Source organism: Mobula hypostoma, chromosome 22 (assembly GCF_963921235.1).
Source record: "Mobula hypostoma chromosome 22, sMobHyp1.1, whole genome shotgun sequence".
Lineage (NCBI taxonomy): Eukaryota > Metazoa > Chordata > Chondrichthyes > Myliobatiformes > Myliobatidae > Mobula > Mobula hypostoma.
The window spans coordinates 32,725,741-32,752,585 of record NC_086118.1 but is presented as its reverse complement, the minus strand read 5'-3'; the positions used below and the strand labels follow the sequence as shown (position 1 = coordinate 32,752,585).

Genomic DNA, 26,845 nt, shown 5'->3' with positions numbered 1-26,845 from the left:
ATATCATTGATCATCACTCCTATGGTCCATTCTCCTCTCCTATCAGATTCCTTCTTCAACAGGGTTTACTTTTCCCACCTACATGGCTTCACCTATCGCCTTCTAGCTAGCCTCCTTCCCCTGCCCCCAGCTTTTTATTCTGGCATCTTCCCCCTTCCATTTCAGTCCAGAAGGAGGGTCTTGGCCTGAAACATCTACTGTTTATTCATTTCCATTGGTGCTGCCTGATCTGCTGAGTTCCTCCAATGTTTTGTGTGTACGCTTTGGACTTCCAGCATCTTCAGAATTTCTTATGTTTATGAATGAAAACAGGTTTTATTTTGTTTTCTCCATAATGTATTTTCTACAGTATTTCTATGTTGCTGTTTAACACCATGCATTTTCTATTCAAATAGGGGAGTAGACAGTCTGGGTCATGCAGTCTTCAAGGCCACTGCCAAAACTACTCCATGAACTTTCAATTGGAGCTGTGTTTCTGATAGGGGAAATAGCCCTTGTCCTCCTCTCCATCTAGTGGCTTAATGAATTAAGCGATTCCAGGCAGAACACTGCCTTATATTTGAGTTGTGACCTTTTGGTTGGGTATCAAGTATTCCAAGGTTACACTTGTCAAGCCAGACCAGGCAAGGATTGAAGTTAGTGTTTGTGAGTCTTCACTTTTCAAAAAGAGCCTACTGGATGAATTGTACACACTGTATTTTTAATAGCAATGTTCTCTTGAAATAATTTCAGGCAGTCAATGAACAGCTATCAACAATATAAGAACTATATAGGCAATGGATATCTGTTAATGGCATGCAAAAGCTATACAGATAGTGAAGGGAATCAGTAATGTAAAAAAATACAGTCAGACATTCAACAGTGCAGAGCAAAATAATTCAAGTGTTGAGCCAGCAATATGAGAAACCACAATAATCAAAAGTTAGCACTGACGGCATAACCTTTTAGAAAAATGTCATTTATTAACCCCTAGCCAGAATAAACAAGAATTCAAGCAGTTAACACTAGCATTACTAAGACTTTCTTAATTTAACTTAACCTTAAAGCAAAAGCAAATGGTTGGGCACCCTCACCCCAACCCTAACTTAAGAGGTGAATTGGGCCAACTTAGAGAGAGACATCTTTTTATATCACATCCAATTTTAACTTCAAAAATATGAAAAAATGATATTGCTTAAAAATGGGCATACAGCCCACCGTGTTGGTTAAGTTAAAATCACAGCCTATGATATAAACAGAGACTTTATGTGGCAATCAATGTTTTATTGAGTAGACAATAATGATTAATAGAAGTAGCTAAGAAGAAATGCGTTCTACTAAACCGTTGTGTAATCCTAAATGTTATTAAAGGAGATATCAGTCCATTTACTCATGTTCTCAGTTATCCCTTGTTATTATCGCTGATGTTTTAAAACTCCTTAATCAAAACAACCTGTTATTAGCCACTTTATATGTGTGTCCAAGTACAGTATTGAAACATTCAGTTCCAGTTACATTTGATAGGAATAATGGACTGCTTTTAAAGGATTACCTTTAATACATTTAGCATTGTGAACGTTCAATAGAAGGTACTTCTTTCAACAATATGAAGAATAATCTAATGTTACACAGTGAGTTTCTAGAAGTAAGATTAAGGAAAAAGTTTTAAAGTTTTATATAAGTTAAGCAGCTAGTGTATAACTTTCTATATGGCATAATCATTTTAATATTATGAATAATCCAATTAGTATCATATTTACTACAAGAAAAATGAACTTTGGTCTTGCAGGATTTTGATTTATTTTCATCTGAAATATTAAGACTTAATTATTGGCCATTAGAATATTACTATCAAATTTAAAACTTAAAAGAAAGGAAGTGAACTTTTCTACTAAACTTTGCTTACCCGAGAGTCTTAGACTGAGAATGACATGAATGTCCTCATATATGTGCTTAGGATTCTGCAAAATACAAAAAAAAACACAAGTTGTTGAATCAAGTCTGAAATAACAAGGGAAGTGACAAGCAAATGACAAACACATAACAATGAATTAGTTCAAATAGTCTTAAAATATTATTCCATCCATTTGCACAACCAATACCCACTAATTGTTATTTAACCTCCAGGAAAGCACATTTAAATCTATCATATGGCATAGGAGGTCATTTGCAACATTCTTTGAAGGAGCTAGACATTCAATCCTATCTTCATTTCATTTTCTTAGTTATTCCGATTTTCCCTTGATGGGTATTTAACCAAGTTCCCTTTCTACAATTACTTTTGAATCTCTTCTCACCACCCTTTTAGATACAGCATTTGAGATCATAGCAACATATTGCTTTAGAATGACCAGTCTCACCACTATACATTTTTTACCAGTTAACTTAACACTGTACTCTTGGTGATGATTGTTCTGTGGAAGCGCTTATCCTTGTCCATCAAAATACTTCTAAATTTTTAACACTTGTTTCAAATCTCTCTTCAGACATCTCCAGAAGGAACACTATTCTTGTTTTAAATCTTCACCTCAAACATGGTGCCTTTAAATATGGTGCAAGGCTAAGATAATATGACTTACAAAAGTTTTAGCATAACTTTTTTTTGTTTCTATAAATACTTCTATTTATAAAGTCAAAATTTTGCATAAAGGCAAATTTTCACAATGATCAGGTATCTTAGAGTTATTTCTTCAGCAAATTTGTTTCCAAATTTTCAGAAATTGATATAATTTTATTATGCTTACACTGCCTGGCTTACCCAGATATGTAACACAATCATTAACTTGGCTGATTTTTTAATGTAAGTGCAAGAATATCATCTCTAGGATTGTAATTTTCAAAATGCCAGAAATTCATAATTTTTATTATTTCTCGACCTATTTGCAATTGGAATTTTCTGAAACCTAAATGTATATAGGTTATTCTGGTAAATGAGAACTGAACTTTAACTTTAGCTAAAAACCAAATCAAAAACACCCAAACACTCATTCCTCCCAGCTACACCATTGACCATTCCCCTCCACATGTGGAGGGATTGATGACTGTGTTGCCAGTTAAGAGGTGCTTTTTGTGTATAGGGAGTTTGATGTGTTTCTTTGAACGACTCCATCGTTTTTGTTTCATGGTTATCTGGAGAAGACGAATCTTAGAGATGTATACTGCTTACATGCTTTGATAACTTACTTTTGAATCTTTGAAGATTATGTTTAACTCTGGGTGTAACTTGATAGGCAGAAACATAGGAGTATGGAGTTCAATTCCATATCATTGGTAAGAAAGCTTGGTGGTCTTCTTCGGTACATGAAGGTTTTCCACTGGTTTCTCTAGTTTCTTCCCACAGTCCAAAGACATACCAGGTACTAGGTTAATTGGTTATTTTAAATTGTCCTGTGATTAGGCTGGGGTTAAATAGGTGAGTTGCTGGGCAGTGTGGCTCGTTGGGCTGGAAGGGCCTGTACTGTGCTGAGTCTCTAAGTAAATAATATCAAAACAGAACAAATAAGTAAGTGCATCAAGAAACAGTCTCCTGGTGGAACTCGGCAGGTCGAGCATCTATGGGTGAGGGAGGGGTGGGAACTGTCAACAGTTTGGATTAAAATTGCATTTCTTCTATCCACAAATACTGATCAACTTGTTGAGCTCCTCCAGAAGATTGGCTGTTGTTCTAGATTCTAGGAGCTGTCGTCTCTTGTGTCTCCAAATAAAGAGCAATAATTTTGAAAGGAAGATAAAACCACATTTTGCATTTCTATGTTGGCATGGCAAAATCGAACTTTAATATCTGATCTACTGTGTATGTTGCATAATGTCTCTGTGGTCCTCTGAGTCCTTGCACAAGGTTAGCCATGGCTCGATTTCTAGCACACTCCCAAGTTTACTCCGGAGATTGAGCTTGCAATCTAGGCGGACACTTAAATGAAGTACTCAAGGATGGCAAAACTGCAATTACAACAGCTGTGATGATGAACTAAGGCCCCATCTGTCTTCTTGAGAGAATAGAAGGATTACTATCCTGAAGGAAGAGGAGGGTGAATCCCAGAGTCCTAGTCAATATTTAACTGTCAACTAATATCACTGAAACAAATTTACCAAGAAATTCATTCACGGTCTGTAAACATTGGGACTATGGGAGACACATGGACTGCAATGAAACTGAATTTCAGACGTGGGATTCGTCACACATGCAACTATCTAGTGAGTTTGCTGATGCAGACCCACAAAACATGCCCTGACATTCCTCAATTGAATATCACATTCCTATTTGTGCGAGTTGGCAATAAACAAATAAGCTTGCTGGTTTTTTAAATTCCTTCAAGCTACACTTCAAATAAATAGAAAAAAAAACTGCAGATCCTGTAAATCCAAAATAAAAATAGAAGTTGCTGGATGCTCTCAGCGTGTTATCAGCACTTGAGGAAAAGAGTCAAATCGTTGCTTCAGATCACTGATAAAATATGAGACCTGTATTTCTCTCCTCTCACTCACTTGCTGAGTCTTTCAGAATGTTCTGTTTTTATTTCATACTGTACTTCAAAAGTGCTTTGTGGTGTTCTGAGGTCGTCAAAGTCAATATGTTAATACAGGCTTTTTATCTCATTCACCATGCAAAGGTTTATTCACAGATTTGTCTTTTTACATTTGATGCATGCTACCTGACTGTTATTTAGGCCTGTTAAGCTCATATCAGTGTATGATTAAAGCTTCAAGTGTTCTGAATTGATAGTTACTTATTTCACCTCACGTTTTATGACATATAGCAACCAAGTAACAAATCATGATTAAAAGCTTTCTAACAAACTGGAAAAGAATAGCTCCCAACAAGGTGCACACTTTATAATTCTCCTGTACTATTTATTTTTATCCTACAATGGGTGCTTTCTTTCACATGAGCATTATTGTGGAAGTTAGTCATTTTCTCCTCACAGGGACACAGGAGAAAGATTCTTGACAAATGACTGCTGAGAAATATTTCCCCTTCAGTAGTGCTAAACGTTTAAACAGTAAATCCGATGTATGGTACTCAGAAAGTCATGCAGTACAGATAAGTGGTATTAGTTCCAGAGACAATAGTGCACAGGCTCAGGATGAATTTCCAAACCTCAATTTGTAATAGTTACTGGATCAATCAGTCACCCCTTAATTCTATCATCAATAGCTTGTTTTTATTTAATTAGGCAAATAGCTGATCAGCACTCCTGCTGTCTAAGTAGCTCTATCCGTTGTAACTTGGCAGACTGAGCACACTGTTGAGACTTTCAATCCAACTGGGAAAGCATGAACGGAGCAGGAATGGGAAGCTGAGATTCACATCAACCATTCAAATTATCCTGGGCAGATTCAGGTGCGCTTATGGATGCCCTTAGATCGGGCACATAAATAAACCACTGGGAATTCTGATTTAAATCTATACAGTTCTGCCATTTTCAAGGAATTAACTCTTGGCCTGGTAAGCTGAGTTTGATATTAAGAGTTTCTTGATAGAGGGAATGGGAAATAAACTGAAGCTGCTGGAAATATTCCTCTCTAAATGTTCACTGGATCCAGGTGATGTTTTTGCCAGTAGTTCACTGAATCTGGGCCAGCTCCATCCACAACAGCAGTCACCGGCAGGTGTCGGCAGATGGAAGGCCTAGAAAGGCCACTGGGTTCACAGCAGTGAACATGGGGGAGCAGCAACAGGCACAGCAAAGAGGCCAGTAGGAAACCAGTGGCTGGAGGCACAGTTCTCATCGTTTTCTGTTGCAGAGCCCTGGACTCCTGATCTGATTCCATTGTTGTTTGCCTGAGCTACCAACACACCCAAGAAGGCAACCCCAAGTGTCGCAATACATTCTGGAACCAAGGCATGCTCATATTGTTGAGCAGAACAATAACAACAAAACAACAAAAGTAACACATATGCATGGCCACTTATTTGAAGTCCATCAAATAACAATTTGTCATATGAATCTTCTGTTAACTATGAGTGGATATCCTTTGTACATTAAGCCAAGTTCTAGCTCTTACACCATTACAAAAACCTTGGACACTCAAACTATGGAGGTACTTTGCATATGCTTATGTGCTAGTGAGCAGATAAACAGAGCCATAAGTCAAGAGATTTTGGTGTTTTCCAGAAGCCATGGCAAAGGCCAGTTAATGAGGCAGTGCACAGCACTGAAACCCGGCAATAATATTCTGATTCAATGAAACCTCACAAGTGCTCGCATTATAATTAACAAAGTGAGTATAAATGTGTGTGTAGTGTATTTATTATTTCAGTAATATTTGAGAAATATTTAAATATATTGTTTGATTAAGCACTCTTTGTTATTTACATAATTCATTAAGGGTTATATGTAAAAGTATGTGAATGGCATACACCATTATGTCATCACGTCATATGTGAGTGCCTCAATAAAGCAAAAAGAAAATGCACATGAATTTTACCTGTCCCTGTGCTTTTCTTTCAATTTCTTCTATGTTTTGGAGTTCCAAAGCATAACAGTGTGAAAGAATACAAATATAATTTGCTGGTATGCTCAAGCTACAAGTTGGAAATGCACTAAAAAATTGTAAAAACTAAGCAGTCTCATTTGTTCTTCATATACCTTTTGAAGGATAAATAACAAGACAAGATCTAGGACTGGATGAGAATGTCCTAAACTGTTATTTCAGGAGTTTCAACCATAGTTAAAGATTACAAAGAAAATGGTAGAAAGGATGAAATATTTCAGTGATTAAGATAGATGATATGAGAGGTTGCAGGGAACTTGGAGACCTTTTCAATAGGTAGTCTGGTTTGGAAGATCAGATACATGGGATCTAGAGTGAGCACACCAATTGGATAAAAGATTAGCTTGGTTGAAGGACTCACAGGGTGATAGTGAAGATTTTATTTTATCAGATTGGATGCCTGTGACCAGTGATGTGCCACAGATATTGTTTCTGGGTCCATTACTGCCTGTCATCTATGCTTAAAAAAAGTGTATGAAAACGCGTTTGGTATGGTTGGCAATTTTTGCATATGAAATCAATACTGGTGGTATAATGGGTGGTGAAGAAGGTCCTCTAAGATTACAGCAGGCTATAGATATGTACAAAAGTGGGCTAAGGAATGGTAGATGGGATTTAACTTAGACAACTGTGAAGTGATGCATTTTGTTAAGTTAAATCTGAACAGAACGAACTCAATATATGGCCAGCCTGTGAAGTGTTATAGAACAAAGATCTATAGTCAAACATAGGTAGATGGGATGATGAAGAAGCTGTCAGGCAAACATGGCTTCATCGATCCGTTGGTGCATCTGGGATAGGTTGCAAATATATACAAAACTTCTTCTTTGTCCACCGACACCTACTTTGGTGTCATCTACAAACTACAAACCATGCCAAATAAATTTTCATCCAAATTGGTCCCTACAACTAACATGGAAGTTTGGTAATAGTCTCTTGAAAGAAGATTTAAAGTGATAATTGCATAAATGCAGATATTTCACAAGCCTTTAATAACAAGAGAGTGGCTCTAATAAGAGAGAATAACTCTTAGACTTATCGGAATTTTAGCTCATGTTTAGAAAGGTGTTGAATTTGAAGTGTATTTTAAATTTCCAGGTTGGGTCTTTGCACCCATATAACTCTGGACAACAAGAGAGAGGCCATGTAAGATTTCTAATGCATCATGACTAGTCTTATATAATAGCAAGATGATGCATGGATCTTTATCAAATATTGTTCTTAATTATTTCAGTGATTTTAAATGATACATTGTTTAATTTTTAAAAAATCTATTACTTATTTATTTTATTGTTTTGTAATATTTCTGAATGTCATGCTGACAGGTTTAACAGGCAGCTTTTGGGTTTTCCACAGAAGTGGCTTGTTTTGCTCTGTCCATGGAAGGTGTTACGTTGTGCAAGACCCCTATTTCCCAACAAGTTGACTCCAGGGATAGGCAAAAGATAAACCTGGTTTTGTTACTCCACGTCAGCAGTGGGGCAACACGTTTAACCGCTGGAAGCAAGTTTTAGTCCCTGCGATCCAGAACCAGAATAGATCATAAAGGGACACAGACTCCCTGCTGTTACAGGATCAAGGAAGAGCAGGCCATAATATCGGTCCTGCTCTTCCCTACAGCAACAGCCCAGCATTTGGTCACCCTTTGTCGGTTACGTCAAATCCTAATGGATTCAGCAGCTATCCCTCCAGGAAACCCTGCTCAGTGCCAATTTCAATATAACATGCAGAAGATTAGATGATGAGGCCAGTATTAAAGGTACCCACACGGAAAAAAATGAAGATCAGCTTTACACCTGAGAAAAACATTCAGGGAGTGTGGAAATAAAATTAGCTCACTAAGAGTTCAGCTATTGCATATTTTATAACCAACAGCAGAATGTTTTATAACCTACATCATGAATCCTGATATTTAGAATGCTGCTACTCAACAATATAAACACAATAAGTTATTTTGATCATATCCTGATGCTTAGAGTGTAATCAAATCCTTTTCAGTGAGGTTTGAATCCTGTATAGGTTCAGTACAGCTCCTGTTTTGTTGAGAATGTTAATTGTTCATGGGAGTTGATGGTCTTCTTTTTGTCCAGAAACCTGTCAAACATTCAGTTCTGGATATACTGCCACTAGATCTGCAGATTTAAAATCTTGAACAATATTACTGCAAACTAATCCCATAAACAAAAAAAAGGCATACCCAGTGGTGATGATATACAGTGAGCAAATATATCATTTTGGCCAAGAAAAACACATTTGCTGCTTTCAGCCTCAGTATCAGGCAGAGAGGTAGAATTTGTTGCATTGTGCCTATATGCATAAGAAATCGTACTGATTGGCATGGGTAGTGAGGCCTGAGAGGGTGATTGGTACCTGTCCTATGACACTTTCATTCAGAATCATCCACTTGTCAACTGCATCAGTAATCAGATTGAAAAGTAGATTTTGTAACATTTTTTTGGTTGAACAAGTAACTTATATCACAGCTCTCAAGAAGCTCTTTCTTATCAATCACAATCTTGTAAATAAATAATAGGTTTCTCAAGCTGCAGCCGCTTCTGCACCATCTCCATCTCTGAGGCCCAGACTCTGCCAGAAACCCTTACCCTCCTGGTCTCTCAGTCAGCCCTGGCTTCCCAATTACAACCAAGCATGATCTGCCCCATCCCCAAACACATCTCAGATTACCTGACAAAAAACAACTCTCATGAGTCCATCTCCGAACATTCTCCCCTCTCCTCCACAATCCTCTCAGTGATTCCTTTCTTGCACTTTATCTCCATTCCAGAGTAAATAAAACATTTCTTCCCTGGAAGTGATTGTGTCTACTGGGATTATGTTCCTGTTATGTGAAGACCATTAAATATATTTCATTATTCCAGCCCTTCCCATGTTGATCCTGTGTGTGAACACACATAATCAGCTCATCCAACTTTTTCTTTACTTAAGTTAATCTTTCTCATTCAAATAAACTTCTTCATAGCATAGGATCCTTCTCCCCCTTTGTTTGATGTACTTATCTGGTAAAACAGCCCATAAGTAACACAGTGTTTGCAATAATCAGTCCAGGTAGGGAACCTGATTTTCTATTTGTGTATTTAATATTTGAGTAATATTGTAAATACATTGTTTGATTAAGCATTCTTTGTTGTATAAGTAGTTCATTATGGATTACATGTAAAAGTATGTATAAAACATATATATACATCATATGTATGCGCCTCACTTAAAGTAAAAAACTCACTTTCTTGGTTCCCTTATTTTCTTTTCAATTAGTTTTTATGTGTTTGAATTACAAAACATAACAGTGGTGAGGAGGAAGTTTTAAACAAACCCAAGATGACGGCCCATCTGTTGAAGTGCAGCAAGACGTTTGAGTTTTTTTTAAAAAAGTGCAGCAAAAAATGGTTGAGTAAAACAAAAGCAGAGCACATGCTTCTTCAGGAATGGACAGTTTGTTGAATTAAAAAAAGGCAGGAATGGAAGAATTCACGGTTTCATATACAGTGAGCACTAGGTGATATTAATCATAGAAGAAGAGCAGAAATTGCTGGCTACATCAGAGAGACTTATGAGTTTGATTACACAATGGATAACTGGATATTGTATACTGAGTCAATTGAACAATGTCTTAAAGCAAGTGGAATAGCCCATGAGAAGTGGGTGCCAGTTGTTCTGAGTGCATTGTGTCTAAAGGTATTCAGTTTGCTTAAAATATGAACTGCTCCAAACAAATCAGCTGAAGTGACGTTTGCTGATATCGTGAAAGTATTGCAGGAACATTTAGGACTGAAACCAGTATTGACTGCAGAATCAATAGGAAGGGGAGTCCATTTCTGTGTATGCGGGTGAATTGAAGAGATTGTTTTTGAGCATTATCAGTTCAGTGATGGGCTTGATGATGCAATGAAAGATCATTTAGTTTGTGGAATCTTATAAGAAAATATTCTAAAACAGCTAACTGAAGCACAACTTAAATTTAAAAGAGCAGTTGAAATAGCTGTACCAATAGAAATAGCAGATAGGGATGCAATTCAGGAATGACAGTGAGTGTGAACAAAATTGTAGCATCTAAATAGAAACTGGTCTGGTGAACAAATTGTGTTATTGTTGTGGCAGGGACTCACAAGCACCAGAACAATGCAAGTTTAAAAGTGAAACTTGCAGAAAATACAACAAAGTAGGACACATACAACAACAGGTTGGGCAGGCAGAAATAAATGGAATGCACAAGGAAGAGAAAAAGATAAAAAAAGTCAAGTTGCAGTTTCAAAAAGGGCATTAATCTGGAATGCTGCTGATGAAAAATCTGATAATGATAAGAGTAACACAAGACTGTGTAGCCTTGAGATTTGAAAAGTGAAAACTAACAATAGGCAGGGAATATGGCTTACACCAGAACTGAACAGCAAATGAATTTAAATGGAATAGGACACTGGCTCTGCTGTTTCAGTCATTCCACAAAATGAATTTCGCCTACACTTCAAACACACTAAACTGTAGCCTGCAGATATCCAACTGAGAACTTTAGAAAAAATATAGTTCCTATGGGAATGACATTTGTAACAGTGAAATACAACAACCAACAAGCTACATTGGCTTGATTGTGGTAAAATCAAAAGGACTAGCATTGTGGGAATGTGATTGGCTGAGACAATTACAATTGGAGATCTATCCGCCATTTGCATGCCATATCCCCTGCAAAAGAGTCAACTGAAAGCGAATTAAGAAACATACTGGATGATGCCACAGCAGAGTTCAAGGATAGCATTGGAAAATTCAAACATATAGTGCAGCAAAATGCTGTACCAAAGTTTTACAAAACTCATCCAGTTCCTTATACCATCCGTGACAAAGTGGCCAGTGAGCTGGATCGTATGGAGGCTGAAGGAATTCTTTCCAAGTTTGAGCGGAGCTCATGGGTAACACCAGTGGTCCCAGTAGTTAAAAGAAATGGGTCTATTAGGATCTGTAGTGATCTTAAGGTCACCATCAACCCTGTACACTGAAAGTAGATCACTACTTTCTGCCCAGGATAGAGGATATATTTGCAAATCCCCCTGGTGGAAAACACTTCAGCAAAGTTGGCTCAGCTAAGGCCTACCTACAGATGGAGATGGAACAAGAGTCCGAAGTACTGTATTTCTCACCATAAACACTCATAAAGGGCTTTATCACCATAATAGGCTTATTTTTTTGGAGTAGCACCTGCACCTATACACTGGCAGACAGTATGGAGCAGGTGCTGCAAAATTGTCACCCAGTGTTACCTGGACGAAATCATTGCTACCAGTAAGGATGACAAGGATCATCTCCAAAATCTCAAGGAAGTGTCAAAAAGATTTTTGAAGATTATGGGCTCACAGCACAATGCATCAAATGTGAATTCTTTAAAACAAGCATCACTTACTCCATTGCTGCACATGGATTACACCAGTGTGTTGAGAAAATTCAAGCTGTGGTGGATGCCCTCAAGGCCAAAGGATGTGCCATAGTTGCAGTCATTTTTAGGATTTGTTCCTGTCAAATCTGTCTATTGTGCTCATTACTACAGATCAGAAAGGGCAATGGACAAAGCAATGTGAGGTGGCTTTCAAAAAGGTAAAGGAAATAGTGACATCGGACACTGTACTCACACATTAGAATCCACATCATGCAGTGAAGCTTGCCTGTGGTGCTTGGCCTTCTGGTATAGGTGCAGTCATGTCACATTTGATGAGTGATGGAAGTGAACCTCCCCCACAGCCTTTGCATCACGTCCCCTTACCACTGCAGAGAAAAGATTAGCACAGAGTCTTTGACTCTGATTTGGGGTGTAAAACATTTCAACCAGTACTTGTATGGGAGAGAGTTTACCCTCATCGTCAACCACTAGTATCCATTTTCAATCCACAGGAGGGTGTTCCACTAACAGCAGTAGCACAAATGAATAGATAGGCTTTGTTTCTTGGAGGACATAATTACAAGATTGAGTTGAAGAGGATGGCTAATCATAGAAACACTGATGGATTTTCTCATTTGCTCTTGGAAAAGGAAATACCTGAAAAATTGACAGAAGAGAACACTCCTCTTGACATATTCTCCCTAATGCAAATCTCCCTATAATGGCAGAGATGATTCAAAGGGACACTAGAAAAGCCCCCACACTATCTTAGGACTACATGACCACCCAAAATGGCTGAAATGTGCAGCAAAAACTCCAGTCCCTGCATTTTTACCAGCGCTGGGATTAACATGCCCTTGACAGAGGTTGTCTCATTTGGCGATTGAGAGTTGTTGTACCACCCAAGCTCAGGGCTAAAGTGCTGAAGCAGCTACGTACATGCCAGTCATTTAGGCATGGTCAAAATGGAAACACTCAAAGCTTTGTCTGTGACCTGCAATAGATCAGCAGATTGAGCAGTTCACCTTGCACTGTTTGTAAAGTCAACACATCCAGAAGATGCCAAGAGTGCCAGCTCTCCATCCCCAGAAATGGCCTGCATTTCCCAGGCAGAAGATTCGTGTGGATTTTGCCAGACCATTCATGGGCACAATTTATTAGTAGTAGTGGATGCAGCTACAGAGTGGACAGAAGTGTTCCCAATAACCTTCATTACAGCCTCACACACTTTTGATATGTTGAGAAGCTGGGTTCCAGATTACATATTACATCTCCACTGTATCACTGTATCACAAATGGTTTGGTGGAAAGGTTTGTCCAGAGTTTAAAGAACACACAGTGAGCAATGTCTGTAGAACACACTACACTAACACTGAACCAGAATCTCGCAAACTCCTTCCTTGCATATCATAATGCAGCACACTCCACAACCAACTACTCACTAGCTATGCTCTTCCTGGTTCGTTTCTAGTGTTCATACTTCCATCTCCATAAACACAATCCCTGAAGGAGTTTGCAGGACAAATAGCTAAGACAAATTAAAGGCTCCTCAAATAAGGAGGTTCAATGTCTCACTCCTGGACAAGCTGTCCCGGTGTAGGACTACAGAGGTGATTAGAAGTAGGTACTTGGAAAGATTAAGAACGGAAGTGGACAACTCTCCCTCACAGTGGAGATTGCGTTTGATATCATCTGGAGGCGACATGGAGTCAATTGTTAAAGAAGAGAGGTGTCCAGAGCTGTCAGAACCACTTCCTTTAGTTCCAGAATCGACACTTACAACCACCACGGAGGTGGTCCCAGAATCTGAGATTGTTTTACTGCCACTGGTCTCACCTGCCATGCAAAGTGATCCCTCCTCCTCTGTCAGGAAAGGCATAGCCCCACAGGAGTCGGAAAGCCTAAGTGATTAAATCTTTAGTCCTGACCGGACAGTTTAACATTTACTATATTGTTGTATTGTACTGCAGTACCATTATTATATATTATATGTATGTATGTATATAAGTGTGTGTGTGTGTGTGTAAGTTGAGATGTTGATATGCATTCTGTATTGAGTTGGAGTTTATAGTTAAGCAAGGAGGGGTGTTGTGTATTTAATATTTCAGGAATATTTGAGTAATGTGTAAATATATTGTTTGATTAAGTATTCTTTATCGTTTAAATAATTCATTACGGAGTATATGCAAAAGTATGTGCATGGCATCCAACATGATGCCGCCACGTCATAATATATGCGCCTCGCTTAAAGTAAAAACAATGTTAAACTCGCATTCCCAGTTCCTTTGTTTTCCTTTCAATACAAAATATTGCACTACTAACCCATCATCTCCCTCTAGAGATGTGCTATAACAGGTATATTTCCAAATCCTTTGGAGGCTAATTACTTTGATAAGAGAAATGTAATCCCCCGCTTAGAGCCAATATACACATAATCCCCTCTTTGTATTGGGAAATGACTGGGTTACAGAAGTCTGAAGAAAGAAATAGCTTGGTTTCTTTTGCTTTTAGTTTTAAAGGTTACAACATTATGATTAATGTGCAGGTAATAAAGCCAGTCTTGTAGGTTAGTTGCCAGAGACCCTGTTACAACCTGGGCTCTAACTCAGTCATAGATTGCCCATCACTCAGCGGACCAGGTGGCCAGAAGAATGTTGGCACAGCCTGGATTGTTGACAGAAGAGATCAGTTGTCTATAGAAAGAATCTGCTTTCTAAAAAAGGAGCCAACGAGGAACCAGCTTTGCTGGCGTGCAGACATAAGTTAATTAGCTTGTTTATTCACAAGAGATTCTTTCAATCTGGCCGCTTTCTGACCTGAAATACATTACTGACAGCAGTCACACCAGTCTGTGGGTCAGATTTTCTAACACAACGTGAAGAAAAGCCAAAACTTTACTTTTCATCCAAATGAATGGTAGCAACACAAATTCTCCAAAACAGGGAAGTTCACAAAGGAATGGAACATGAAAGGAACTTGAAAGCATTACCAAAAACAATAAGACCATGAGACATAGCAGCAGAATTAGGTCATTTAGCCCATCGAATCTGCTCCGCCATTCAATCAAGGCTGATCCTTTTTCTCCCTCCTCAGTCCCACTCCCTGGTCTTCTCCCTGTAACCTTTGAATCCATATCCAATCAAGAACCTGTCAAGTTCTGCCTTAAATACACCCAATGACCTGGCTTCCACAGCTGCCTGCGGTAATAAATTCCATAAATTCACCACCCTCTGGCTGAAGAAATTTCACCACATCTCTGTTTTAAATGGATGCCCCTCTATCCTGAGGCTGTGCCCTCTTGTCCTGGACTCCCCCACCATTGGAAACATCCTTTCTACATTTACTCTGTCTAGGCCTTTCAAAATTCAAAGAAGTTTCAATGAGATCCCCACTCATCCTTCTAAATCTCAGCAAGTACAGACACAGAGCTATCAAACATTAAAGGGACCCTGATCTGGACCATGACAGTATGATAATCCTTTCATTCCCAGAATCATCTTTGTGAACTTCCTCTGAACCTTCTCCAATGCCAGCACATCTTTTCTTAAATGAGGAGCCCAAAACTGTTCACAATATTCAATGTGAGGCCTCACCATTGCCTCATAAAGCCTCAGCGTCCCACTCTGTTCTTGTAGACCTTTTGAAATGAATGCTAACATTGCATTTGCCATTGATATTGCTGATAGATATCTGTTACAGTAGGAAAAAGAGAAAGGACAACTTGTATTTTTCAAATTTGGTCCGTATCTACACAAGGTTAACCAGTTAACCACAGCATATGTTTGGGATGAGGTAGAAATAAAAGCACTAGGGGGAATTTGTCTGGACACAAGGAGAGCCTATAATCTTCTCACAGACAGCACTGAATCAAGATTAACCCCAGACTGTAGGAATTGTGGGACAGCAGCACTAACTGTGCTGTCCTCTGTAATCTGACATCCTAAACAGATTCTTTGAATATTTTCCTGACTCATGAGCTGTCGCTTTAAATTGGAAAATGTTATTGTTACTCCCTTATTGAGGAAGGTGAAAGAGGGAATCCGGTCAAAAAGGGACAGATTAATAAACTGACAGAGAGAATTTGCACAATCTTTTAGCAAGGTAATAACAATTTTTCAAAAATTGACCAAGACATAAGACAGAAAAATGTGTATTGTTCTTATTTCTTTGAAGTTCTAGAACCTTTAAGAAGTCACTCCTAACTAGTGTTACAGATCATGGGTTTGTCAGTAACACTCAAGAAAATGGCTTAATATTAGGAGTTGAAGTAACTGTAATGGCAAGGCTCATGTAGTATGATTAAAGGTATATCTTGTTGGATCTGTATCTGGACTACAACTGTTCACACTGCTTAAAAATGGTATTAGTTCCAAAATACAAACTAATACAAAGGTAAATGTATCAGTGGTAGTGTACCTGGAATCAGTTAATTACAAGAAGATATTAAAGAGATAACAAATGTAGAAAACCAACAATTAGACATGATGTAAAGTGATTGGCAAATACCCTTGGTCCCAGTCTCAAATTACCTTACAGAAGATAGATCAGAGGCAGCTTTCTGTAATTGCCATTATTTTACCAGGGCAACACACACAAAATGCTGGAGGAACCTCCCCACCCACACCTTCTACTCTGACTTCTCAACCTTTCTTCCAGTCCTGATGAAGGGTCTCAGCAAGAAACATCGAGTGTTCACTCCTTTCCGTAGATGCTGCCTGGCCTGCTGAGTTCCTCCAGCACTGTGTGTGTGTTGTTTTGGATTTCCAGCATCTGCAGATTTTCTCTTGTTTATTGTTTTACCAAGGTGGATTGTCATACTTTGACAGCTTCATGCTTATTTTCACCAGTGCTTCTGTTTTCTTTCCATTTGCAAGCTAAATTCAGGTTTGTATTATAAGAGTTGGCTCAAAAGCACAATTATTAGTCCAAAACCGCTGGATTACTCATCCAGTAACACAGCTATCACATTCACTTTTTGGTAGCTTGATCATCTTGGCACAACATATTAGTCTTAAAATGAAAATGTTCAGCCAAATGATTGGTGAAGAGATTTTGGCTTACATGTTGACGCTCATCAATAGCTGGGCTGTTTTCATTTAAGAAGCCAAAGAAATTGGGTACAAATTGTTCTTGGGTCAAATGGTTATCAAAGATGCCAAAGGCAGGAGAGTCTTCCATTGAAAAATATAGTTGTGTCTCATTCTGTTGCCAATTACCCATGGATAAAGCGATGAAATTGTTTGCTGTAAAAACAATGCATGCTAGATTCATCTATGAAAGGCAGATTGATGACTGATGTTGCTGACATCCCCCATAACCGTTTGGAACAGACTAAGCATAAACACTATGGTGACCTTGACAGCACAGAGAAGGCTGCCCAGATGGTGAAGTTTGCCAAGGATCAGTTTCCAGGGGATGGCATAAATCCGCCACTGCTTCTTGACTCAAGTTACCTATGAATACATCTCACGTGTGTCAAAATGGATGTGCCTTGGTTTATGAGGCAAGGCATGAGCAGTCTTTGTTAGATATAATCTTTCTTTCCTGATGTCACCTCTTTCTATTAATCATTTAGCTGAGATTCTCATCAAAATACTTGTAAAGCAAAGACTCTTAATGGCCATTTTCAGGTACCTCAGTGGTTGTGTAAACTTGTGATTGCCAAAATACGATCTGATTTCAGACATCTCAAATTGGAGTTAACATTGATGCCAAAAATCACTAATAACTTATTTCCTTCACTTAGATGCCTTTCCTAAATCCATCACCAGCCCATACACTTCCCTCCACCATCCAATCTTCTTTCTCTGTTCTTGCCCTTCTGAATTTGCCCATAGTTCTTTGCTGTTACCTAACAAACACCAGTGGCACATGCTGAGAAGGGTTCCTTGTTCCTGGCTCTGTTGACCATCTCAGCAGATTGTTTATTACAAGAAACATCAGCCTTCGAGTCTCTGCACCTAACAGGCCCATGCTTCTTATCTTATCCTTGGCCTCAGCATCACTTCTTTGCTCCTTGTCAATTTCTAAGATATGGCCTGTCTCTTTAAAAATTTGCCTTGATATTTCTGCTTTCATGAGTTAAGCCCCATGCTTGTTTGCAGGCTTTCTGTTTCTGTGACAAAAGAAGTCTTCAGCTTGTGATGTTATGACAGTAACAGCAATGTCCTCTGGCTGATGGAGGGATTTACTCAAGGTCATAATCAGGCCTTCATCTCTTTCCATTCTAGGTTCTGGAATCATTTAACTTAATGGGACTGGTATGTCTACAATAAGTAGAAGATTTAAAAAATCTGTGCCTTAATTTTGCAATGGATTAGATATATCATGCAACAAAAATCTTAAATACCTCATCATACATAATATTTTTGCAAGGTCTTGTTTTAAATTTGAGCATATCTTTGATCAATAGACCAGTTACAGTTGAAAAGCATTGACTGATAATCCTCCACATAGGTTGTCATTTGTCCCAAACCAACCCGTCTATGTTCAGCCTTGAAAATCACTGCTGACAATCAGAATGCATCAAAGCTTATGTTTTCTCCCTGTGCACCTGAGCACATTTCATAGCAAATTTCATCTGCTGTTTGAACTATTCTATCTCCCTTTGCAGGATTTATCTCAGAAAGTGTCCCCAGTTTCAATCTCTCCATCAGGGTTTCTTTCTAATATCAATATATTGTCAAGAATTGTAACTGCTATCAACATTCCTTTGGTTGTTTTTTCGCTTGTTTTTTTTTCCCAAGTACTGAGAGAAAATGGCAGCATTGGGGATATTGGATCTTAATGTGCAGTACTTACCACCAAGGATGCTGCTCATTGCCACTTAACTTCATACTTGCATCTTTGTGCCTCTGGATCTCTACATTTTCCACAGGAAAGCTTCCAGCAGCCATAGATATTCTGCTCCTTAAGGTCTCTTGGAGTCTCTCCCATTCCAGAACCGACTGCAAACTTTATCCTCTATTTACAGTATCTGTGATTTTAAAATTTCACCGTCCCACCACAGTATCGTGAACTTTCTCTCAGACTCTATTCCACCTGATGTCCATTTGAACACAATATACGTATCTACCTTAATATTTACCACAATCTTGTTATCAGAGTTCCTCATATGTCAATTTTATGAGTACTTTTATGGCCGCACCAGCAATAAGCTGTGTATTATCATATTGTATTTCTTGAAACACACATAAAAATTGCTGGTGAACGCAGCAGGCCAGGCAGCATCTATAGTAAGAGATCTCTTATTATCTCTTCTTTCAGTTAGTCCTGACGAAGGGTCTCGGCCCAAAATGTCAACTGTACCTCTTCCTATAAATGCTGCCTGGCCTGCTGCGTTCACCAGCAATTTTTATGTGTGTTGCTTGAAATTCCAGCATCTGCAGATTTCCTCGTGTTTGTATTTGTTGACATGTTTTGGCCTGTCATAGTAGTTTCCTTTTGTTATCAAAGAGCTTTATGATTGGTGGTACTATACCCCTGCTGGGATGACCTTATGCAATGGATTTGACCTACCTTATTAAACACTAATGCTATTTGTTACAATTACAAAAGACCTGGGACTAATGAATGAATGAAACTGAGACTGAAATACCATTTGCATAGTTTGAAGAATGAGCTGATCATGCTCGCTGCCTACTATGGGCCCATTCACTCCATCACCTTTGTGACTGCTTGCTCCAGGGAATCAGAACTTAACAAGACCCACTATGTCTTGTCATTATCTTCAATCCTTACGTACAGGCTGTGACCGCATCCTGTAAATGCATATCAAATAGAAATCCAGGGATCAGGTTCCCATTCCCAGTTAGGCCATCTCGCTGCTTGCTTTCTGCAATAATCTTGCTAGTATCTGTTTTATGCGTCATTAATCAAATTCATTAACAGCTGCATAGTTCAAATCCAGCCTGATGCGAAGGTATGATTGGTGTACCACCATTGTGAGATTCTCTGTCACTTCTTTTGTTCAGAAGCTTTCTTTCTGAACACCTTTAATTTTCTATATTCTTGCTGCTTTAAATAGCCTCTTCCAAGTTTCACTTGTTGGTCTTGATCTGTCACCTGCTCTGTGCCCTGCACTGTCACAAAAAGTCAAAACATGAAATACAATTAAACACAGTTTTTTCTTAATAACACATTTTTTCCAGAATAATTTTATTATCAAAGTACGCAAATGTCACCATATACTTCCCTGAGATATATTTTAAGATGAACACATCGGGTCCATGCTTCCATTCGGAATAACTTTGCTCCAACATCTGTCTCTGGCTTGCTCTGAATGGTTATCTCTCTGCCCTGCCAACGATGAAGAAGCCACTTTTCCTCCGAGTGTTCTTGTCTTGTTGCTTCTAATTTCCAAATGCATTCAAGCACACATCTTGATGAATCCCCAGAGTACTGAAATCATTTTTCTTCCAACATTTCTCACCCAAATCATTCTAGCTCAGGAACTGAAAGCAGTTCAGTTCTGTAGCCACCTTTGTTTTCCTTTGCCTTCAATCAAATTGCGAAGGAATCCAAAATTGGAATTTTAACTTCTTGATGACTTCTACAAACAATATAAATTATTCCTCATTCAAATTCGGACTCATAATTTACTCACTAAGGATTTCAGTGTTTAACAAATTCTATAATCTAGAAAAGCCAGTGATTTTGGTCTCTACAAAGTATATGCAGTTTCTGGTAATTTATAAAGTGCCAATTAAATAATAAAATTCTCTGCCAACATCCAGGCAGGACAACTTCCATCTTGCTGTTAAAAGACAACTGAATGGCTCCCAGCACAAAAGAATGGATTCTTAATCTCACTATCTCAGACATCCTACCCTGCAAAAACTCATTTCAGGGAAGTAGCACCATCAATTTCCGGGAGAGGTGGGATGTCTGCAATAGAGTAGCTCCTTAGCAGCTAGCCAGCTAGTGTAAATAATTTTAGCTATGCTAATGAATGAATGACACTTGTTAAACTCACCTCAACTCGTCTTTTACAGTCTTAACTCACCATGGGCAATGGAAAAGTCACTGTTGCAAACAGTGCAGCGAGCAACACTGTCATTATTTTTGACCCCTGTTAGGCCGGGGTACACTTTAGGGTAGTCTGGGGTGACGTACATTTTATATTTTCTTTCTTTGGAACACTCTGCCATGGTGCGCTCGCTCGCTCTCTCTCCTCTCGTGGTCGCTCTCGCACTCTCTCTCTCTCTCATGGTCGCTCTTGCGCTCATTCTCTCTCTCTCTCGTGGTCGCTCTCACGCTGGCTCTAAAAATTTATCTTTAGATCACCAATATAAATGATTGAAGTGATGAGGCCAAACTCCACATTCACCAGAATTTTGCATGCAACGATGGAGCAAAAGGTACTTGATACAGAGCCCAAGGGAAGTTTCCCAAAAAGACATAGACTTTGTCAAGGGCAGTTGCTGTCAGCCATCAGTTTAAATGGGTCTCTGGCATTCAGCAACAATGATAACAACAGACCAAGCAATTAACCCACTGAAGGAGTCTCACAACAAATTAACCAAACAGAGAATTTTCAAATCAATTTATATAAACATGTTGTCGATAACAAAGTACAGATTAAATTTATGGGAGATTATAGCAGAATTTGAAATATAAACAAATGCATTTTAAGAAAGTATTCTTTAAAAATGACAAACATTTTTAAAATATGAGGGAATTGCAATCCATGTACTTAAAAGTATGTTTCTTTTAGGGCCAAAGAGATCATTAGTTAGAAATTACAGCATGGTTGTAATTTGTTAAAAATCACTTAACTCTTATGCAATAAAGCATAGCATTTTAAGCGTTTTAATGTGAGAATGATTGATAACTACTTGACAGTCTCATCTGAATGTTGTAGATTCTGCCAAAGAAGGCAGCAAAACAAGGAGAAACATGGAATTAGTGTCAGAGATGTTTGGACTTCCCCATTTAACTGTGCATCTGTGTAGAAGACAAGCTGTATTGTGATTTGACTGCAGACAGCAGCAACATTCGTGGACTCAGGGTCTTGGACTATATTTTTTTGTGTGTGACTATATTTTACTGCTGTCTTATACGTGCTCTGTATGCTGTGTATGACTGTTGGTGTTGTGTTTTGCACCTTGGCCCCAGTGTAATGGTGTTTTGTTTGGCTGTATTCATGAGTATGGTTGAATGACAATTAAACTTGTACTTGAACACCTGGGTACTCCACAGGTAAACATCAAATTTCCTCTCCCATTAATCTCATCATTGTTTCTCACCTAAACTTCTAGGGCGATCATATCAAAATCTTGATTCTCCCATCCTCCTGGTTCTCATGCTAAGATCAGGGACTTTATTTCATGCTGGATGAAGCATGACCATAAACTACTTATAACAACTTTCAAAAACTAATTAAATTACCCAAATCTGCATTTAGTTGGAAAGATACCAAAATAAATTAGATAGATGAGAAACTTTAATGTGCTGCATAGGCTCAGTAATCTATCATTACATAGTGAACGTCGAGATGGCTTCGAGCTTACCACAAATAAATTTTCTGGAATATATGGCTAAGTCCAATTGGTTCAAAACTGTTTTTGCTTCAGACATATTTAAATTATTCAGTATTATGGCCAGGCAATAGTTATATAACAGTGCTGAAAAAATTGTGCAATTTTAGTTAAGAACATTGAATCAAGACAAGCAGACTGTAGAAGATGTGGACATGAAGAGGCTAGGCTGTTGAACAAATATGAGAGTAAAGACAATGCTTTCCTTATTAAAATGTTCAAAGTTCAAAGTAAATTTATTATCAAAGTACATATACTGTATATCATCATATACTATATCGAGATTCATTTTCTTGAAGGCACCCGCAGTAGAACAAAGAATTGCACTATAATCAATTAAAAAAAACACACACACAAAGATTCACAAACAACCAATGTGCAAAAGAAGTCAAACTGTGCAAAAATGTAATAATAAATAAATAAATGATACCGAGAACATGAGTTGTAGAGTCCTTGAAAGTGAGTCCATTAGTTGTGGTTTAGGATCCTTGATTGAAGGGTATTAACAGTTCCTGAAACCGGTGTTGTGGGACCTGAGGCTCCTGTACCTCCTTTCCTGAAGGCAGCAACGAGAAGAGAGCATGGCCTGTATGGTGGGGTCCTTGATGACGGATACTGCTTTCTTGTGGCAGGGCTACTTGTAGATGTGCTCAATGGTAGGGAGGGCTTTGCCTGCGATGGACAGGGTTGTATCCATCACTTTTTCTAGGCTCTTCTGTTCTTGGGCATTGGTGTTTCTATATCAGGCCATCATGCAATCAGTCGGGATACTTTCCACTGTCCATTACTGTCCACTGTCCATTGTCTGTGATTGTTTTAGATGACATGCCAAATCTGTGCAAATTTCTAAGAAAGTAGTGAACTTTGTAACCTAAATGCTGGCTATATTACCTGCTCCTCCTTAAAATTGATTGCACTCTGTCAGAATTCAATGAATTTTTAAGTGAGGGGCAGGCTCCCCTATGTCATGAGATGATAAGGAATGAGCATCCCTGACAAAGCCAGTATCATACTCAACTCTGCTTCATTCATCCTTGGCAAGCCATTGGACTCCAGACCTTGAATCTTGCTTACATGAAGACTTGTTGGTCTCTCAAAGGCAAAATTTAACTACATGAGACTGACATCTGAGTTATAAATTTATTTAAAACAAACTATTAATCTCATTCCATTCGCACATTCCATCCACTCCATCATACATTTTCATTAAGACATTTAAATATATATGAGGAATCATTAAAAAAGTTTAAAGCTCAAAGTAAATTTATTACCAAGGTACATATATGTTACCATATACAACCTTGAGATTTGTCATCTTGTGGACATATTCAGTAAATCCAAGAATCATAATAGAATCATTGAAACACCACATCCAACAAGGCAATCAAACAACCAGTGTGCAAAAGACAACAAGCAAAATAGTAATAATAAATAAATAAGCAATAAATATCAAGAACATGAGATGAAGAGTCCTTGAACATGACTCCATAGATGGTGGGAATAGCTCAGTGCTGGGGCAAGTGAAGTTGAAGGAAGTTTTCATCACTGGTTCAAGAGCCTGATGGTTGAGGGGTAATAACTGTTCCCGAACCTGGTGGTGTGAGTCCTGAGGTTACTGTGCCTTCTTCCTAATAGCAGCTGCTTGAAGAGAGCATGACCTGCGTGGTGAAGATACTCGATAATGGATGTTCTTTTCCCAAGTCAGCGCTCCATATAGATGTGCTCAATAGAGGGGAGGGCTTTGCCCGTTATGGACTGGACAATATCCATTACTTTTTGTTGGATTTTCTCTTCAAGGTACTGGTGTTTCCATATCAGGTTGTGATGCAACCAGATTCAATCTCAACTTCTGATTCAGTCCCAAGCAATTCCTCAGAACATCATTTTAGACTTACAATCCTGAATAATTCTCTCTTATCTAGTTGTATTTTACAAAGAATGCTTCCAACAATCCAAAATTTTACCTGAACCAACAACCAGAAATCTTTATTTTAACTTACTTGTAGGAACCGCAACCAAATAATCAGGCCTTCAAGCCAAATAATCATCCATTTCTTCCCACAGTTCCTAACTTTATATCAAGCATATTGATATTGGGGACTGTCTATTTTTTGAACTTGCTTTAGGGATCATGAGTTAAACTTGCCGCTAGTCAACTTGGGACACCTGTTCAAGAGTAGCACAGGTAATATTCAGGGGAATAAGCTTCCATCTTAGCAAGGAATGATGCTCAGTATTGCAGAATATTTAAATAGTAATTTGCTCAAATAGACATTTACTGCGCAAGATTATCTAAATAATTTATCATAGAGAGGCAGCCAAGGCTACACTGCAGTCTACTTGAGGAGGATTCACATTGTGTACTTTGTGTGTTTCTTGTCATATACAGGTTTTTTACTCAATGAAAAAGAATGCAGGTGAAGAGTCAAAATGAATATACCAACAGTGATAAGCAGAAATGATAAGAGATTTTGTCATTTGCATGTAGTGCTATCAAATAACTATTCCAGATAAAGCTCATTGTCAGTTAGCTCAATGTTCATGGATGTTACAAGGAACATGGTCAACAATTAATATTATGACAAATCTATACTTTGTACAATTCCTTGATAGTAACTAAACAAAACCCGTGATGAACTGATGGATATTTACCTGCCATGAAGGCATTTCAATTTTCAACTTGGAAGAAAAGATGTATCTGTTGCAACGAACGAGGCAAACCCAAACGCAGGACACAGGCATGGAGATTGAGTTAGGATGCAGATGCGGGCATGAGCGTTGACCGGCAAACAGGAGGGAGTGCAGGAAAACAGGAGGCAGGCAGAACTTATCTTGACACAGAGCGTAGAAAGGAAAGCGGCAGACAAAACTTTTCTTAGCACGGAGAGATGGAGTTATACAGGTAAACCTCGGTGCTGAAGTAAAACTTAGAATACTTATTTTGACACAGAGAGACTGAGTTTCACAGGTAAATCTCGGTACTGAAGCAAAACTTAGAACACACAATCCTAAGCGGCCAGGAAACATTAATTACCACACTGGCAAGACCAACGATCTGGCAACTAGTGGGTGCAAAGCCGGGGTTCTTATGCTGCAGGTCTTGATGAAAACCAGGTGTGCCGCCATCAAAGAAAATTAAGAGAAATGGGGAATTAATGGTCAGAACTGTGGCACAATCAAAGGGAATTAAGAGAAAATAGGTAATTAACAGTTGGGACCGTGACAGTATCATATGTATTTCATGCTCTATAATTGCCAGCACTAGTATTGATAGAAGCGGGCCAAGGAATCAATTAAAATGTTGAAATGCTCTTAGCAAATGTGTTAAATAGTCCATCAATGGATACTTGTCAGTTCTCAACTAACATCATTTACCCTCAGGGAAATTAGCTATAAGAGTAAATGCCTATAGATTGTTGACAATAAGCCCAGAGATTTTGTTGCATCAGTCCAGAGACCCAGATGGTAGTTTGCCTCACTGGTGCCAGGGTCCGGGATATTTCTGATCGTGTCCAAGATATCCTGAAGTGGGAGGGTGAGGAGCTAGAGGTCGTGGTACATATAGGTACCAATGACATAGGTAGGAAAAGGGATGAGGTCCTGAAAGGAGAATATAGGGAGCTAGGAAGGGAGTTGAGAAAAAGGACCGCAAAGGTAGTAATCTCGGGATTACTGCCTGTGCCATGCGACAGTGAGAGGAGGAATGCGATGAGGTGGAGGATAAATGCGTGGCTGAGGGATTGGAGCAGGGGGCAGGGATTCAAGTTTTTGGATCATTGGGACCTCTTTTGGCGCAGGCGTGACCTGTACAAAAAGGACGGGTTACACTTGAATCCTAGGGGGACCAATATCCTGGCAGGGAGATTAGCGAGGGCTACTGAGGTGACTTTAAGCTAGAATGGTTGGGGGGTGGGAATCAAATTAAAGAGGCTAGGCGTGAGGAGGTTAGTTTACAACGGGATGGGAACCAGTGCAGAGAGACAGAGGGGTGTAAAGTGAGGGTAGAAGCAAAAAGTACTAAGGAGAAGAGTAAAAGTGGCAGGCCGACAAATCCAGGGCAAGCATTAAAAAGGGCCACTTTTCAACGTTATTGTATAAGGGCTAAGAGATTTGTAAAAGAGCGCCTGAAGGCTTTGTGTGTCAATGCAAGGAGCATTCGTAATAAGGTGGATGAATTGAAAGTGCAAATTGTTATTAATGATTATGATATAGTTGGGATCACAGAGACATGGCTCCAGGGTGACCAAGGATGGGAGCTCAACGTTCAGGGATATTCAATATTCAGGAGGGATAGACATGAAGGAAGGGGAGGTGGGGTGGCATTGCTGGTTAAAGAAGAGATTAACGCAATAGAAAGGAAGGACATAAGCCGGGAAGATGTGGAATCGATATGGGTAGAGCTGCGTAACACTTTGGGGCAGAAGACGCTGGTGGAAGTTGTGTACAGGCCACC

At 38.8% G+C, this 26,845-nt stretch overlaps 1 protein-coding gene across 13 annotated transcripts in view; it reads right to left on the bottom strand.

Annotated features, from left to right (window-relative positions):
- The window catches only part of rbfox3a (RNA binding fox-1 homolog 3a), a 1,578,835-nt gene that overhangs the window by 677,179 nt on the left and 874,811 nt on the right, over nt 1–26,845 (bottom strand). For all 13 annotated transcript variants that reach the window (XM_063074393.1, XM_063074392.1, XM_063074398.1 and 10 more), the window contains one exon: nt 1,886–1,940. The gene's annotated coding sequence lies outside the window, so the exon portion shown is untranslated. The remainder of the gene's footprint in view (nt 1–1,885; nt 1,941–26,845) is intronic.